Source organism: Agelaius phoeniceus, chromosome 1 (assembly GCF_051311805.1).
Source record: "Agelaius phoeniceus isolate bAgePho1 chromosome 1, bAgePho1.hap1, whole genome shotgun sequence".
Lineage (NCBI taxonomy): Eukaryota > Metazoa > Chordata > Aves > Passeriformes > Icteridae > Agelaius > Agelaius phoeniceus.
The window spans coordinates 89441457-89458816 of NC_135265.1; the positions used below are offsets into that span (position 1 = coordinate 89441457).

At 38.9% G+C, this 17360-nt stretch overlaps 1 protein-coding gene across 13 annotated transcripts in view; it reads left to right on the forward strand.

The window, feature by feature from the left end:
• Window positions 1-17360, forward strand: part of LOC129118663 (poly(rC)-binding protein 3-like) — a 501082-nt gene that overhangs the window by 330427 nt on the left and 153295 nt on the right. The window lies entirely within an intron of this gene.

The following is a 17360-nucleotide window of genomic DNA, read 5'->3' on the forward strand; positions in this document are numbered from 1 at the left end:
TTCAGAACTTATTAAAATTTTAGTTTTCATGTGCATAAAGTTTAACTTTCATAAGAGACTGAATTTTAAAACACAAAGTTATTCTAAACAATGAAGTTCATTTATCCTAACTTCTTAAGTGAAAGATATTATATATCCAGACACTGCTGCTCCAAAAATATCAAAGGAGATTCTCACAGCACTACTAAGTTTCATCTTCCTTTCCATTTTCATAAAATTTATGTAAATACTATGTTATTTGCTACATCTTGGAATATATTTCACTTACTTCAGTGTATCCAGTAGATTTTATGAAATGCAGTTCATGGTTACAGGTTGGTTGAGTTTTGACAATCATGTTTTATTATTCTGCGGATGGTTGATATTGAAATTTTAGGACTTTCTTTCTTTTTTGCCACTGCATATTTCTAAGATAAAGAAGAGAATAAATTGAATTTAGTTCATACAGCATCAAATATTTCATGAACTTGTATATCATAATTAAGCATGTTTAGCTACCAGCAGTCTCAAAACAAAAGTCTTCTGATGTAGTACTTCTTATAAATGAAGAAAAAAGTGATACAAAGAATATGCACAATTTAATAACTGCCCATGGGAATAAAAATCTTTGGATTTATATTTATAAAACAGCTTCCTTCTTTCTTATTGCTTGTTTGGTTGCTTTTCAGGCATTTTAGCTATAAGCACACAGCCCAGCTTTTGAGTCTTATTTGGGGTCTTAAAGGATCCCAGGGTCATGGCTTTTATTTCTCTCTTCCCAGGAAGCAGAAGTACTGAATATATCACATGTTACTAAGTGATCCACCTGTCTGCACTTCTGTGTGGTTCACTTTCCTGTTTGGGCCAGAACATGTCAGAGATGTGGATAACAATACAAGCTTCCATATCTACTTTAGTGACCACTCAGTTGTATTTTGCTGAGAGGACAGACAGGCTAGAGCCAGCAGCTTCCATTCTTCTTGGATTTGTCAGTGTGATGCAGTTTTGAAGCTCTGTCCTGTTTACCATGAAAAGCAGACCGTAAGGAAAATGAGGCTGTTTGGCACAATGAATCCAAGCTTAATAATTGAATTACTGAATCTCTGTGGCATTAAGCATGTCAGGACTGTGCACGAAACTGATTTATCGGTTCATCAACCCAGGAAATAAATAATAAACTCTGGTTAGTCTGAATAGAGAAAATTATAAATGGAGGGTTTAATTTTGAGATGAAACAGGGGGGGCAAGTTCCAAGGAAGAGGCTCAATTTCTGCTTAGACAAATTAATTTATTTTCATTAACAACTTTGTGTTTTGAGGCAAATGCTACAAAAGCAAAAGAGAAGGATAGGCATATACCCACAGGTGAAGCAGTGGTGGTGGTATCTCCTTTTATTTTGTAATATGACATTGTAATAGTCACAGGGTAAATCCCCTCTTCTACTAAATAATATTGGAACACAAATCTCTCACCTCTGATCACAGTACCTATCAGCTTCCTCCGTTCTACAGTATGACCAACAAAGTATTTATTAGAGTTTACTTCAAACTATTCAGTGTTCTCATAAAACATTATCCCTACACAATATCAATGGAGCACTTGCTAAAAATGACAATAACATAGAAAATACTTGGCAAGAGGAGTCGTAACTGAGGGAGAGTTTTTGCCGAAGATTTCAGCAAGGTTCACAATGAGATGTCCTCAGTATTTTGCAGACAACCTGGAAGCTGACAGAAATTCCTTGTCAATGAAATTTGCAAATGATACCAACAGTCCGGACCACTTGCTCCATCAAGCACCTGGGTTGCTTGGTAACCTCAGCCCATCTTTCTATAGCAACATACTGAATTTAGGGCTGAAGAGTTTCTCTCTTCATCGAGAGAAAGAGGAATTGTGTTTTAAGGGGTCCTAGTCTTTGAGGGAAATATATCAGGAATCACAGCAGATAAGCAAGTTCACTGTAAAAATTGATAACATAGAGCAAGGGTTGTTGTTTTAGTTGTAAGTCTGACCTTGGTGAGACTGATACCAGAAGGCTGTGTTTTGGTGCTTCTGCTTTAAGAAAGAGTGCTGTAAAAAACATAGAGGGTCAGAAGAAATAATCACTCCATCTTTCTTCTGTGCATTTACTTTGTAATTCGTTTTCTGGAAAAGGGTTTGTTCCCCTCAGTTGATATTATTAAAGTAATCTGGCTTTCTGCCAAAGTGTAGCAGTAAATAAAATGGTGGTTGACCTCACTAGTTTGATAATCTGGACTGGGAAGAACAGTATTACCACCAAAAAAAAAGTGTGTAACCTCCTTTTACATCATCTTCTCCCTGGTTACTGTATTGTTGACTGGCAGCATAATTCCTGTAGTCAAAATACTGATGGGAGAAAAACCTTTGATCACTATAATCAGTCCTGTTCCCCTGCTGTGAGAACATCATAGGACAGATCATTTTGACTGCTACTTTGTTTACATTAGGTACTTATATTAGTAAAAGTGGAACCTATATTGTCGCATTTAGGGAATTACATAAAAGTTCCTGATATATTTATTCAGATTCTTGACATTTGCTTTTTATTTTCTTAGAAACCAATGAATGACATTTCACGTTTTTATGTTTCTTTATTTATTACATATATTAAGGTGATTTATTAGTCAAATTAGCCATTCTTTGTACTGAGTAAACAGATCAGTGTGGTTTTTTCCTGTGCCCTGAAAGATTTTAGAATTAGCAGATTTCAGTCTCAGCCATGGAGCTTTTCCCTACAGGAGAAAGTAAGATTTTCTGCCTTTATCAGCTCTCAAGAGATAACTGTGCATGAACTAGATATTGCATAAAGCTAACCTGAATAAAGTGAAGAAAATGCCTCCTTTGAACATGCAGACAAAGCTACAGATATCAAACTTGGACTAAGCACTTCTGTCAGAGGCTGTTTTCTCCAGTCTCTTAAACTCTCCCAGCTCAGTGGTTTGATGGTCAGCAAATATTTACCAACAGACACATAATACTTAAATATTGCCTGTTATTTAATGTAAATCCAAGTTTGGAACCACATTGGTAAAAATTTATTTTTAATTTTAAATCATCTTGTTTGAAATGAAAGGAAAATTTAAAATAAAAATATATATTTAAATTGAAAAATTGCACCTATTAAAAAAATACAAACAGCAGTTTCAGCAAAATCCATTCTTGTATTAAAAAATTATGCATGACTTACTTTGCAGGCTGCCTGCAGTACAATGGAAAATGAAGCAAGCAGCTCTACTTTGTATGGCTATTTGGAAACCCTGGAGGTGTTAAAGAAGTGAAATAGTGGCTTGCCTAAGGACACAACTGTGTTAAACTTAGATGTTGATTCGTTTATTTAATAAGCATAACAAAAAGGCAAAATACTAAATGAATTATCTTAGTGAAAATAAACAGAATTATTACCATAAAGAAAACCAATATTATTTCTTATTTAGGGAATTTCAGAACTAGATGAAATGGACACTGAGATGTAAAGGGAACATATATTTTTTTGTTTCAGCTTTTGAAGATAGCATCCGGGCAAATATATTTGAGTTCTGTTCGGTAGTTATACAATATGAAGAAAAAAGAAGCTAAATGTGCATTTGATATTTTGATTTCTTCCTAGAAATGCACCTTGAGTCTTAGGCACTACTCCAGCTCCCTAATGTAAAATTCTGTTCAAATGAGTGTAATGGATTTACTTTCAGATACTTTTTCTCAGATTTCTAGCAGAATTTCTGCAGTAGAAGCCAAATGGTACCAAATTCTTTGCTGCAGAAAAAGGCACAGGAAAATTCAGATGAGTGTAGAAAGACTATAAATAAAAAACATTAGCCTCTGACCCCACAATTGTCCAGAAACAAGCACAATTATGTAGACAAATGGTGCTGATCACAATCTTCTTTCCCCACAGTGTGGCAATTGCCCGGCATAGAGCAACGCTGAATAAATAGATGTGACACCAGCAGGATGGAATATGCCTGCCCACAGTGAGATAGAGCAGGCATTGACTGGGCTGACAGCTATAACAAATAAAGATCTTGGCTCAACAGGAGATGTTGAGCACCTGTGACACTTGTCTTTGCTAATTCAGATTTTTGCAGTTGAATGCAGGAGTGAATATGAAGGGTCAGAGTCACCTGGTTGGGGGCGAGGTGGGCAGCAGAGGGGCTGTCTGAATAAGGAAATCAGTTTTAGGGAACCTCTAATCAGTCAAGAAATGCCTGTGGCACTAGACACAAAAAAAGCAAAAGTTCAGATTTCAAATTGCATTCAGGGATTACCTGTACCCTCAAGATTTTGTTCTGGAGCATTCATTGCCTGCCTTTGCCACCTGATGCTGAGCCCACAGGCAGCACCTTCGCTCCCTGCAGCAGTGGAAGCTCTTCACAGCCCTCCCTTCCTCCCCAGAAACGTGTCTGTGGCCCCAGGCCTGATCCTGATCCCTCAAGGGGAACCTTTGAGGGGACCCTTGTGTAATCCCCACTTTGAGGGGGCACTCTGCAGGGTGCTCGTGGCAACAGGAGCAGTTAAGTGGGCAGGTCCTGCTGGGGTATTGAGTGCCATAGTCTCTGCTCTCATCCTCATGGTTTCTCATTCCTTGAAAATCCCTTGGAGACAGGTCTGTCTAACTTCTGGCATCTGATGGATGGTCCTAAGTCATGCCATCATCTCACACTCTTCCAGCCAACACAGTGGAGGAGGGCAAGACCTTGAGAGATTCTGGTCCTTCCAACATGTCTAGTTTCTTCATGTAGTTGGCCAAAAGCAACTGTTCTCCAGAATTGGGAGCTTTGGATAAGTCCCTAAACATAGGCAGGATCACTGTGAACTTCAGTTCTCCTTGCTGTAAGTGAAGAGTGCCCTCAGCTCCTTACAGTGCACTGGAGGAGGATGCTGCTCTCCTCCTGCTGCTCTGCTCCTGCTGCTGCTGCTCTGCTCCTGCTCTCCAGTGGGCAGAGGCAGCCGAGCCTCCCAGGTCTGGGCTCTCCCAGCCTTGCTGCTGTGGGCACAAATCATGGATGTCCCAGCAGCAGCCCTTCCAGTGAGCTCAGGATTCTGGGCTGAAAGCGTCTGCAGGGTCAGCGTGCCTGTGCCAGCCCTTTGGCTGAAGAACAGTGCTGCAGCACTCGCAGCATTAAAAATAGAAGAAATCGATGTCGCTGCAGCTGGGATCCCTGGGGCTATGGAGTGTGTCTGTGACACCCTGCCCACAGCAGCTCCTCCTGGGGCACTGGCAAAGGGCTGCAAGTTCCTGACAGACCAAAGAATCTGGGGCAGAGAGGGAGTGTTTGGTGTCTTTTTGAGCAGGAGGGCCATTTTTGAAGTATGATTCCCCCATTCTGATAGGACAGGACAGGTTCAGTCCAGCTCAAGAGCATTTTGGCTAAATGCAGTCCTGTGTAGCTCAACATGCACAGTATTTTTATATTGTAGTAGCAACAACCAGTTAAAAGACAACATTTATTAGGCTGATACAGACACATTATTTGCCTGTCTTGTCAGGGTAGAAATGAGCAAAAAGCCAGAAGTACAGTTCATTAGGAAGGAACTAAGCCACATAATTATCCTAAGAAAATTGGCTTTGTAATTTTTTTCTTTCTCTCTCTCTTTTTTTTTCCTAATGTTCTTACTATTCACGAAGATTTATATATTGAATAGAAAGGGAAAAGAAAATATGTGAGTGTAATAGTATGAATTATTTTATGCTGCCGTATGGAGTTCAACTGGTTTTAAAAAAAATGAGAAGATTTCCATTTCAATGCTATTTGTTTTATAATAGAAACTTTCCTTTTCTTCATCCTCCTACTTCCAGAAGGGTCTTACTCAGTCCATTCAATCCTAGCTGAAAGGTTACTGTTGTCCGACAAGAGAGACTCCCTTCCTTTCCTGTCACTCCTGGATGCTGTGAATAGGGTTCTGTTTCTCTGAGGCTGAGATCCATCAATGGGAAGGTTCACTGGGAGCAGCTGAGTATTGCCCTCCCCTCCTGGAGGTCAAGTGTGCCACCCCTGGGTGCTGCAGAAATTGTGGGAGGAGACGTATATGCAACCCCACCAGCCCTGGCTCTGACCCTGCAGCACTCAGCATCCTGATAACCCTTCCACTGCACTGTGCCATTAATGTAAATTAATTCAGTCTCTTTGATAAATAGTTCCCTAGATACATAATCTTTACTTTATATTAAATTTCTTAGCCTAGGCATTTAACATTTGTATTTGTATACACATTTTTCTTTGTGTAATCCTGACTTTGACAAGGCATTGATGAAGTAACACATCTTGCAACTAAGCAGTGAAGTAGTAGCCCTTTGAAGCAGTTAAAGGGCTGCTCATTCCAACTGAATTCTGACATTTCTAATCACAGTAATTACATTTCATTTTAGTTTTGTCTTATGGTATTCAGTAGGAGTTCTTATTGAGTGAAGCTCAAGTCTGTGTGAATAATGCTCTGGGCTGTTTTCTGTGATATTGGGAGAGGACATGCAGGAAGGCTGTTGCCATTCCAGCTTGTGCTGTGAAGAAATAAGAGACTAGTTAACCAGTATGAAATGGAGACAGGACTCTACTTGGTGATTTCATTGGTTTGTGATCAGAGACCTTTGGCTGCCCTGGATGGTTTGAGCCAGAGTAGAGCAAAGAGCAGCAAGTCCAACACTAGAGGAGGATTTGAGCTCTAAGAGGAGTGCACAGTCTCAGACCCCCTGGCAGTCACATTTATGAAGAGATGGCCTCTACTGCAAGAAATGGCCGTGAGGGCATAAAGGGACTTTTTTCTGCTTGTATTTTCATACTTCCTAAATTAAACTGTGCCTGTGTGCCTTTACAAGCATCTCTCTCTCTCTTCACTTGCTTATAAAAACTCAGACCAGCTCCAAGATCTTGCTATTAATAGGAAACAGTAAGCATATTTGAAGAAAAGAAACAAGAAAGACTTATTACCTGCAGGTAAAAGCTCAGAGGGAATAGGATATAAACAGCACAGAAGAAATCTTTAGAGAGTCTACCTTCTAGTGCTCAGCATGCTTTTACTCAGTGTCTGCAAAAGGAGATTTGGGGCAAAGCTGAAAACACTCAAGAGGCAGAGCAGAGATTGCACATGTAACATCAGGGAGCTCCTGTCAAAATTAGAAGAGTTTCTGAGGAAAAAGAAATAAGAATACATAAATACTGTTTTGCAAAACAGCTACATCAGTTTAATTGTAGCCTTTCAAAACATCTAACCTCAAACAGACAAGGAGCCTCAGAAGTTTCATGCTGATGATTTGAAAGTATTATAAGGTTGCCAACAATCTGTTAATTTTGGCTTAACTGTAGTCTTTTTTATCCTTAATTCCTGGTAATATTTTCCATGTATTGCCACAGAAAAGGACAGACTAGAGACTCCTAAAACGGGACTCTTGTAAGGCAGTGAGAGTGTACATATCAAAATGACCAGAAAGGGACAAGATGAGTCCCCAGCAAATTAAGAATGTGTATTCGCTATGCTTGTAATAATGATAGTATGTTTTATAACATTACATTTAAGCAATTGTTATTTCAGTCTTATGGAGCAAAGAGTGCAATCACTGAGATTTAAATAGTGGACTTAATTGACATTGCTTGAAGAATATTCACAGTCCTTCAATAGTTGGTATTATCTCTCCCCTTATTCTATGTGATTGTTTTAATTCAAACTAGCTCCCTCTTTTTTGCATAGAATTATTGATGAAAATATTTCTTTCTTCTGCAAATGATTAGCTAAATCATCCTTTTATTTACAAGCAACACTGTGTCCCTGTGCCCTAAATCTTGCTAGTTGGAAGAGTGGGAGGGGAAGCAATTTAATTAAGTTAACTTTATTGACACACTGGAGCTGCTGTTTAATAGCATGGCTCCTTGGAGTGTAGTGCAGGTAAATTGAATGAAAGCCACAGAATATCACTTCCCTGCATTGCATATTTCAAACCTCTGCCAGGCAGTTTGGGATGAGCAGCCAATCAGGAAAAAGGTTTTCCCAGCCTTGCTGGTGCGGCTGGCATTTCCCGTTATGCTCCGAACGAGGTGCCAAGTGTTCCCCATGCGTTCCCCCGAGTGTATTGAGAGGGATAACTCTGGGACTGTGTGTTGTGCTCAGCTGCTGCATTTGGAAGGCAACTTCGTGGATTGGCTCTTCAGCCATGTATCCAAAAATGCCTTTTTATGAAGGAGGAAAGCTAGCGTGTGAGTCTGAATGAAAGTGCTGTGAGTAAACTATTTAATATTAAAACCTTGATACACTCATTCTGCATGAGAAATCAGATTCTAGAAGGAGAAAAGATATTTTCTGGAGCTGTGGTTTTCATTAAATACTTGGAATAAAAAGAAAAATTGCAAAACTTCTTTGTTTAGCAGTTTTTTGATAAAACAAAAGCTGCAAAGGCTTCCACTGTGTATACAACTATGCCTGGTACTATTTCAGTTACTGTTTCTGTTGTTAACATCTTTGTCCTAATGTCTTATTGGTATATAAAATGAGTACAACTGCTCTTCCGCAGCTGACTGGAACACACACCCTTTTCTGCTCTGTTCTTCAACACTGCCCACTGAATGATAAAAAACAGTATCTCAGTCTGTTGCACCTGTACTTTCAATCACTTCTTTTAAAAGTCAAGCCAGATACGTAGTTCTGCAATGTAACAGCAACTTCCTACAACTTTTAACCCTTAGAGAGTTTAATTTTCCTTGATTAAGCCTGAGACCCAAAGACCCAGTTTTACACTTTTGCATGAATAATTAAATACAGCCACTCAGCTACTTTATGTTTCACTATGGAAAATAAGAGGTAGAACTTTAATTACAATTCACGCTTTTCTCATACTCATTCAAATCAATGTTTGAAAAGGTTTTTGTGTAATTTTTTATCTAGAAACAGTTTTTTCTTTACATCAAATGCTGTTTTTAATTTTATATGATGGTGAGATGACAGAGCTGGGTTGTAGAGGAGGGGTGTTCTTTCTGGTGTGGACCAGAGCAGTTTAGAGACACAGGCAAGTTTCAAGCATGTAAGTCCTTCTTTAGATCAGACTTGTGCACCTTCTAACAATCACATTTAAAGAGTTGCACTGATTTTTGCCCCTATGGCAGGCTGATGATGAGACTGACTGTCCTTTAGAATGTCATTTCTCATGGCACACAGACACTTTTGGGGGTGGATGGCCCTTGGGGCAATCATTGTCAGTTCCTCTCCTGACCTTTATGCCCTAATATGCCACAGACATCCTCAGAAGTGTTGCCAGGTGCTTTTAATATAGAAACCCAAGCTGTGGTGCAGCCTAGTGAAACTCTAGGCACTCGGAATCTGGCCCTCTGCTCTGAGCTCTGGCCCATGATGGGAAGTCCAGAAGGTTAAACTGCTTTTAATTCAATGTTAGATTAACATGGCTTTTGACTGGCACTGTGTGTTTGTGCGTTTGCAGAAAATTATGTTGTCTTGCATGAGTAACCCTGAGCAATTTACTAGCTGATATTCTTTAGTGCTCTCTTACTTTACTTTCATTAATCCTGTGCTTTGGCAGCCATTGCTTGAAGTCCATATTCCATATTTGTGCAGAAAACTGCAGTTTCTATGCTAATGATTGTGTCTGAAATGAAAATATTCTGAAAGCCTTATTGTATGTCTAATAGAATGAGAAGAAAACATATTTCCATTATGCCACCCTACAGTTCCTTCCAAGCGCAACAGAAAAATCACAGTGACTGTCATAAGTGACTGTTTTCCTGCATAAGAATGCATATTATATTTTTAGGTAAAGTTCTTTAAAGGTGTTAAAATACAAATACATGTTAAGTGTCTTCATTTTAGTTTTACTTGATTACAGTTTATAGGACTATTAAATCAAGTTTCCTAATACTATTTATTTAGTATGTTTAATTTTTAATTTATAATTATTTAAGGTATGTGCATATTAGTACTAATATAAATAAATATCTGCTAATTGATGGTTCTGGGTGGGGCACAGAACTCATGCTGTATGCTATTTTCTGTAGACTTCTCTGTGTATATTTTTTGGTGGCAAAATTCAACTTAAGCATCTCCCACCCCTCTCCACAGCCTTCCACCTATCTCTGCCCCTTTCCTCCCCTTTGTGCTGGCATAGTTTTTTGTAGGACTGAACTCTGAACTGGGTTAGTAACCTTGGAAGGTTACCCATCTTCTTTCTTTTTCTCAAGATCCTTTACAAGGCAGAGCAATGTGCTCATCTGGTTGGCAATGTAGCCTCCAAATCAGCACGTTGCAAATGATCAAGCATCCTGGGGAAGTGAGCTGACTCAGTTCAGGCAGGCCAGGGAAAAGTGCCCATCAAACCATCACTGGGTTTTAAGACATGCCATTTGCTTGATACTTTAGCCTGTAAACTCTACACAGACACACTTAAGTAATAGTAATGGTGGTTTTTCTGAACTAAATTTTTGCTGAAAACTTTCGCCAGTACAGAAACAACATTTAGGGTTAGATTTAGTTTTTGAAATTTGAAGTTTTTTATGAGTTTGGAGAATTTTAATGCCAAAGACTGGGGAAAAGCTTATGTCAGTGCACTTATACCACAGATAAGGGTCATTTGTTTATCTTAGAATTGAGTACAATAAATTTATACTTTCTATATTTAAAAGAGTTTGCTGCTTTACTAGCTGGTTTTGGGTTTGTTTGTTTTGGCTTTTTTTCAAGTACAGTGTATATCAAATGGATAGAAGTAACACACTGTAACATTTTCCCCCCAGATACTAAAAGACATTTTTCCTGTGGCTGGGCTTCCCCACACCTAAGGGACACTGAGGCAGAAGTTTTATAGCTGCAGAGGGATGGCATCTTCTATGCTCCAGCTGTTCTGCCTAAAGACATTCCTGCTTTCCTCTGTCACAGCCACCCAGCAGCTGGCAGTGCTGCCCTTCTGGAGTGGCTTGCATAACTACTCCTTAGCCTGAAACCTGCTAACTCAGCCAAGCCAGTTCAGATCCACAGTTCACACTGCTTAAAATAATCTGGCTCGTTTTGCCTTGAGCATTTTAGAGAGCATTCATGCAAACCCCTTTGTTGGCACAGCTGTGGGGCAGGGTGTGAAAAACAGGGAGAAGTAATGTTGTCAAACCACTGATAAATTTGCTATTCCCTAAGTCTGAATCACTTTAAACACAAGAGAAGGTGATAGAAGTGGCTGCAGCTTGGTTGTGTCCAGCAGACTTGCATTCAGACATGATGCTGAGCATGCAGCAATAATAAATCTTATTAAGACTAGAGCTGGCTTATGCATTCATTTTGAGGTTGGTTTTCTTTACTTCACATTAATTGATTGTTCATTTATTTAAGTAAGTAGAGATCAATGATGATGCGTCGAACCGTTACTACACAGGAGACAAAACTTTGATTTAGACTACATCATCTCAACCAGTTAGAAACATAAAAGTTGATTAGGACGTGCTCTCAGCAGCTCATGAAGCTTAACCTGGCAGCAGACAGCTAATGCTCCATAATCCCAGCTATGGAAAGGCCTAAGGAGTTTGAAGAGTTCAGTTTGGTAATTTACTAGGAAATCCCTGCTCATTCCTCCAGAAGAAAAATTAAGTATATGGAGAAGATAACATGGCCTGGACACTCAGGAGGAACCCAGATGCTGAACAGGATTGATTAGTTTCATTGACCTCAGTCAGAAGCCTGTTGTTGCAATATCTAAGTGGATTGTCTGCCTTATTGTGTATTACCATGGAAGGATGGCAGCACCAGTGTCACAACAAGAAGATCCATCCTATGCTGCAAGGTGTATCATCAAAAAAATTGCTGTTTAAATTCTCTACCAGTAGATGACAATAATCTTTATGAGTAGAATTAACAAGAGAAGCAGGAGAAGAAATGTAGTTTCTCAGCTTGGAAGTAACATATGACAATTAATTAAACTCACTGGGTTTTGACCTTAAATAAGAGAGGTTAAATAAAATCATTGAGAGGAACCGTGTTCCATTGCATTGTAGTATTTCAAAAACCCTGTCCACAGGAGAGAGGAAAACATCACAGGAAGGAAACTTTGTCATTAAAAAATCCATCAAGTCTGAAGGTAGTACACTACACCTCTGTAGTACATTGGCAGTGGAGATATTCTGATTCAAAAAACTACTTCAAAAGCACATCTGTCAAGTCAGACATGGTATTTTAAAGACTTTTATTGAAGCACAAAAGGCCGGCAATAACCAATATCATAATTTCTGCCAGAGAATAGGAATTAAATAGTCATTTCAGCATTTTATTTTATGATCATCATTAACTGTCTTCTGCACCCAGGTTATTAGATATCCCTTAGCTGTCATCTGCATCCACAGCATCACAGAATCAATTAGGTTGGAAAAGACCTCTGAGACCATTGAGTTCAATCTTTGGCTGAACACCACCATGTCAACTAGGCCAAGGCACTGAGTTCTGCATCCAGTCTTTCCTTAAACACTTTCAGGGACACTGACTCCACCACCTCCCTGGGCAGTACATTCCAATCTTTAATCACCCTCTTTGTGAAGAAAGGTTAATTGGACACAAAGAGAGCTGCTGGGTTGTTCTTAAAACCTGTCCCATTCCTTGGCCTTGAGGAGAGGCTGAGAGAATGAGTTGGGGGAAGAAAGTCATATTCAGATGACCTAATTTCCATGTAAATTCCTGTGTCAGATGTTACCTAAATTTTTCAAGTCAATTAAAAGGAAAGAATTAGATGCAGAAGCGAGTGTTCGTATAAAGGCCCTGTGACAATGGTTGATAGCTGGTACATAAAGAATAATATCTAAATGTAAGCAAGTGTCACTCAGCTACCTTCTTCTTGGACTGGTTTATTAATGGAAGATATGGGAAATGTAGGAATATCAGTGATGCCACTTTAGCACAGCAAATTCACAGCTTTATTTGTGTTTTAGATTACCAGTCACAGACTGTCATGGTGCTCTGACTGAAAACAAAAAGTATCTTGTTAATCTGTGTGTGCTAATAAATTTTCTGTGTTGCAGAACAGGAATATAATCTTGAATAATTCTGCTCTTGTAATGTGTATAATTTCTACTCTAAGTAACTAATTATTTTAGCAATAATTATTGATATTTTTAAAGATTTAGGTTATAAATGATATTTGGAAGTTATAAATACTTATTGAAAAAAAGAACCCACTGAAATATGTAGCCATAAGTACTTTATACATTTCCATGTGGAGTGGATGCAATAGCCGTAATTCTAGTTAAGTTAAAGGTTGCCTACATACTGGTCTATTTAATGTGTTTTAAATCTAAGAGTAATCAAAAAGAAAAACTTAATGTTCTGTCTCTAGATTTTCTGCTTTTTATTTCAGATTCCACTCTATAGCTCCATTGTGGAAGAAAAGGGATGCTTTTATGCCTGTGCTATAAGTGTATTCTGAAGCCCCAGGCCTTGCTCAGTAGAACTAGTTCTGATGCTTCAATAACTTAAAAGCAAATCTAGCACTGGCAGAGGAGGGGAAAAACACTTTTTGTGAAGTCTGCCCCCAAATATGTTTCCATCAGTCTGGAAGAGTTTTAGGGATGAGCAAGACCCACTGTTTACCATGGAGCCGCAGTTGTGCATGTCACTTACAGGATGTGTTCTTGGCTAGAATAGTTCTGTAGGTTATGGGACAATCAAAAGAATGGTGGCCCTTTACATCTGGAGCACCTGCTGAACAGACTTTACTGTAGACTGCATTTAGATCTTATTTAATTATAAAATAATAGAATATGCTGGGTTATATGGTACCCATCAAGATCAAGTCCCACTCCCGGCCCTACACAGGACACCCTAAGAATCCCACCATGTGTGATTCTTACATGACAAAGATTTTCCCTACATGAAGTACTGGAAAATATAAAAGTTGTTGTTTTTCACCCTGGTGTATATCCTCCATCAAAAGGAACAGCATAAACAGGAGTCAGGATGGGATTAAAAGGAGAAGCATGGAATGACTGGCAGTGCTATGTAGAAGTAGCATAGCAGAGACTATGGGAAGAGAGAAGATGAACAGGAGGGAGGGCAACTATCTAAGTAGCCCTCAAAGAGGAGAAAAGAGATCAATAGACTGGGGCAAGGGAAACACACAATGATAGAAGGGCCAGAAAACTGTTAATGGAAAAATGAGAACAGAGAAAAAAAAGAGATGGCACATTTTGTGATTTAATGTAAGGCCTAATGTGCCAGGTACTCAGAAGAATTTTTAATCTAAATAAGGCAACTGAGTCATCTTCTTAACCTGAATTCTCTAAGTGTTCCCTTATATCCAGATGAATGTATGTGTCATCTCATAATGTGATTATGACAGAAGATGCAAGCAAAGCAGGTTTGAACCCAATATCTGTAGCATATAGGGACAGCTCTTAGGAAACATGGGAACAGATGGAAAGCCAGTGAACATACCCAACTTTTAAAGCAGAATGCTTGAGAAAGCTGCTTTTTTGTTTGAAATACTACTTGAAGATCAGTGCACACATACACACAAACACACACACACACACACACACAGCCCCTTTCACTTTCCTACTCAAAGAGGGAGAATTGATAGCTTTGTCCTTTGGGTTTAGTCACATTTCAGCTCAAGAAGCTATGCAGATCTAGATCCTGTAATAATTTTTTAGCTGTGAAGGATACTTTGCCTACTCACCTTATAAGCAGCCGGGTGCAGCACAGATATTATTCAGTCAATTTTTCTGCAGAAAAAAAAAATCATAAATTCCTGACAATGAGCAAAAAAAACTTAAGGCAACATCCATTTACTTGCGTTCATTTAGTGTGGGTTTATAAGACACTGTACAATATTGCAGCTTGTTGCTCCTCAGTAATGTTTCATATCTCATTTATGCTGTAGGGGTGAATTTGATTTCTCTATCTGCTACTCTCCCCCTGCACCCATGTGTGACATTTAACTGCATTGCTTTGGCCAAAATTACCAAAGTAATTTCTGTAATACAGTCCTTAATGGCACTCTCAGATTTAAGGTGAGATTGTTTCTAAAAATACTTTTATATAACTTGAAGAAGAAAATGTTACAGAAACTGAAATTTTGACTATGTTCCCTACAGGTTTCCTTACTTTAAGGCATACATGCTGCACTGTTTGCTTTTCATGCAAAAAATACTGTGAGAAGTATAGGCACAGATTAGTTCAAATAATTTTATTCATCAGCTATGTGTGGAAACACAGGATACTGAGAGAGCCATCAGTAGGCTAAGAGATTATTTAAAGTGATACTGCCAAATTCTCAAGTGCCACTTCAGTATGTTAGTGGATTAGTGTTTAATCATTACTTTAAAATGTGTTGCAGATTCCAAAGTGGTCTGCTTTACAAGGGGAGCATTTTGAGAAACTGAAAATGGAAAGGCTAGATAAGAACGCTGCCTAGATGCTGTACAGGTTGTAGCTCAATTCAGAATCTGAAATGAGAGCTGGTTCCCTCCCTCCCAATAAGGTTTGTGTGCCTGTGTGATATAACAATATGTAATGAACTATAATGTCTGGGAAACTAAGGTAACAAATTAATGGCTATAGTGATTCAAAAGTCCGTTGATCTTTCTCCCTGCCCAAGATGGGGATGGCAATGTGAGCTATTATCAATGTAACATTTACTGGAAAAAAGCAGGGCTAGGGGAAATTACAATTAGAGCCGTCTTCAGTTTTTGCAATATTAAAATATAGACGATGAATCACAGTCAATGTAGATAAACCACTTACCTTCATAATGCTGATGTAGGATGGGAGCAAAAGCTCTCCATTCAAATATCCTGTTGGATGCCTGTATCCTATCCGACAGGCAGTAATCAGGGCAAAGCACTACTGAAATTAATTCCTATAATACTGAGGGGTTTAATGAAAATCCTGATGACAAATTGTCTTTGTTGTTCTGCTCACCGTTTTCTCTCTAGTATCCTAGGTTAATTACAGGGCATTTTAAGATAAGCTTTTTGAGCATACTATACATGTAGAAGGAAAAGTAAAATGCTGTCAGTTTCTGAAACATACCCAGACTCTCACAAACACATATGAATTTAATTCCAATAGTATTTTAATCCTATGGTTCATCATTTATATTTCTACCTGTCAAACACTCATTTAGCTTCTCTTAGCATAACAGGTGGGAGTAAAAAACCAGTATTCTCCCTCTTGCTTGTCTTTTGTAAATAAAATGAAAGAAGCAGTAATTGCACATCTCACAACCCCATTTAGGACTAAAAACCACAATTACAGAATGTTTAAATTAGGCACTTCTGTGAGTTGCAAAGCAGGCAAGACAAGGTTGCTGAAAAGTGAAACAGATGTTGATAGGCAGCAAGCAAAATTCATGGAATGCTGAGTTGGGAGGGTTCTTTGAAATCTCTCTTGATTTTGTTTTCCAGCCATATTGTCAGACTTCTTCATGGATCATTATTTACCAATTAGTATTTAATATTATAAATAATATAAATTATTTATAGCCAATAAGCATTAAGCATCTCTACTCCATTACTTTTCATTTCACCTTAGTGAATGAACCAATTAAGTGAACTATGGCTCCTTGTAAAAGTTCAGTTGCACCTAACTTGACTTTGATAGAGAAAAAAGTTTCATTTAATTTTTTTTACACTTTATTTTTTTGAGAATCTTTTGTCTGAAATGAATAAATACTTTGATCAAAAACTCAAAGTTTTCAGAATGATAACAGCAAATGAAAATAGAGGGTTCAACAGCTCATTCTGTGAGCTATTCAGCAAGTTCCCATGGGAGACTGTATGGAAGGGGAAGGGGAAGGGGAAGAAAATCATGCAAGGATGCTGCTCTCTGAGGTTAATACTCCAGACCTGGGCTCAGCCCACCCCACAGCCATGAGTCACACAGGCACAACAGACTGACAGGGAGCTCCATCTTCTCTCCAGTGCAAAAGGCAGAGGAGGCCAAAGAGGGCTACTCAGGAGCAGGGCATTGTTGGTCATGTAGGCAGGGAATTAGTGAAGTCAGAACTCAGCTGGATTTGAAATTGGTGAGGAATGGAAATGGCAACAAGAAGAATTTATAGAAGTAGAAGCAAAAGGAGGTCTAAGGAAGATGAGGGGCTATGAAGCAAGGCAGCTGACTTGGAGCACACAGAAAAGGCTGAGCAACCCAGCATCTTCTCCTTGGCCTTTCATTCTGTCCCCATACCTCCCAGGCAGAACCTGGGAATAGCTCATTAGTGACCAAGTAAGCAAACTGGACACACACACAAGTCCATGGGACAAGAGAGAATGTATCCAAGGATATGGAGAAAAGGAGCTAAGGCCATTGCAAGGACTGCTTCGTATCTTCTTCAAAAGGTCCCTAGGAATCAGGAGAGGATCCTGAAGGCTGGCAAATGTTACATGTATATGGGCATGAAG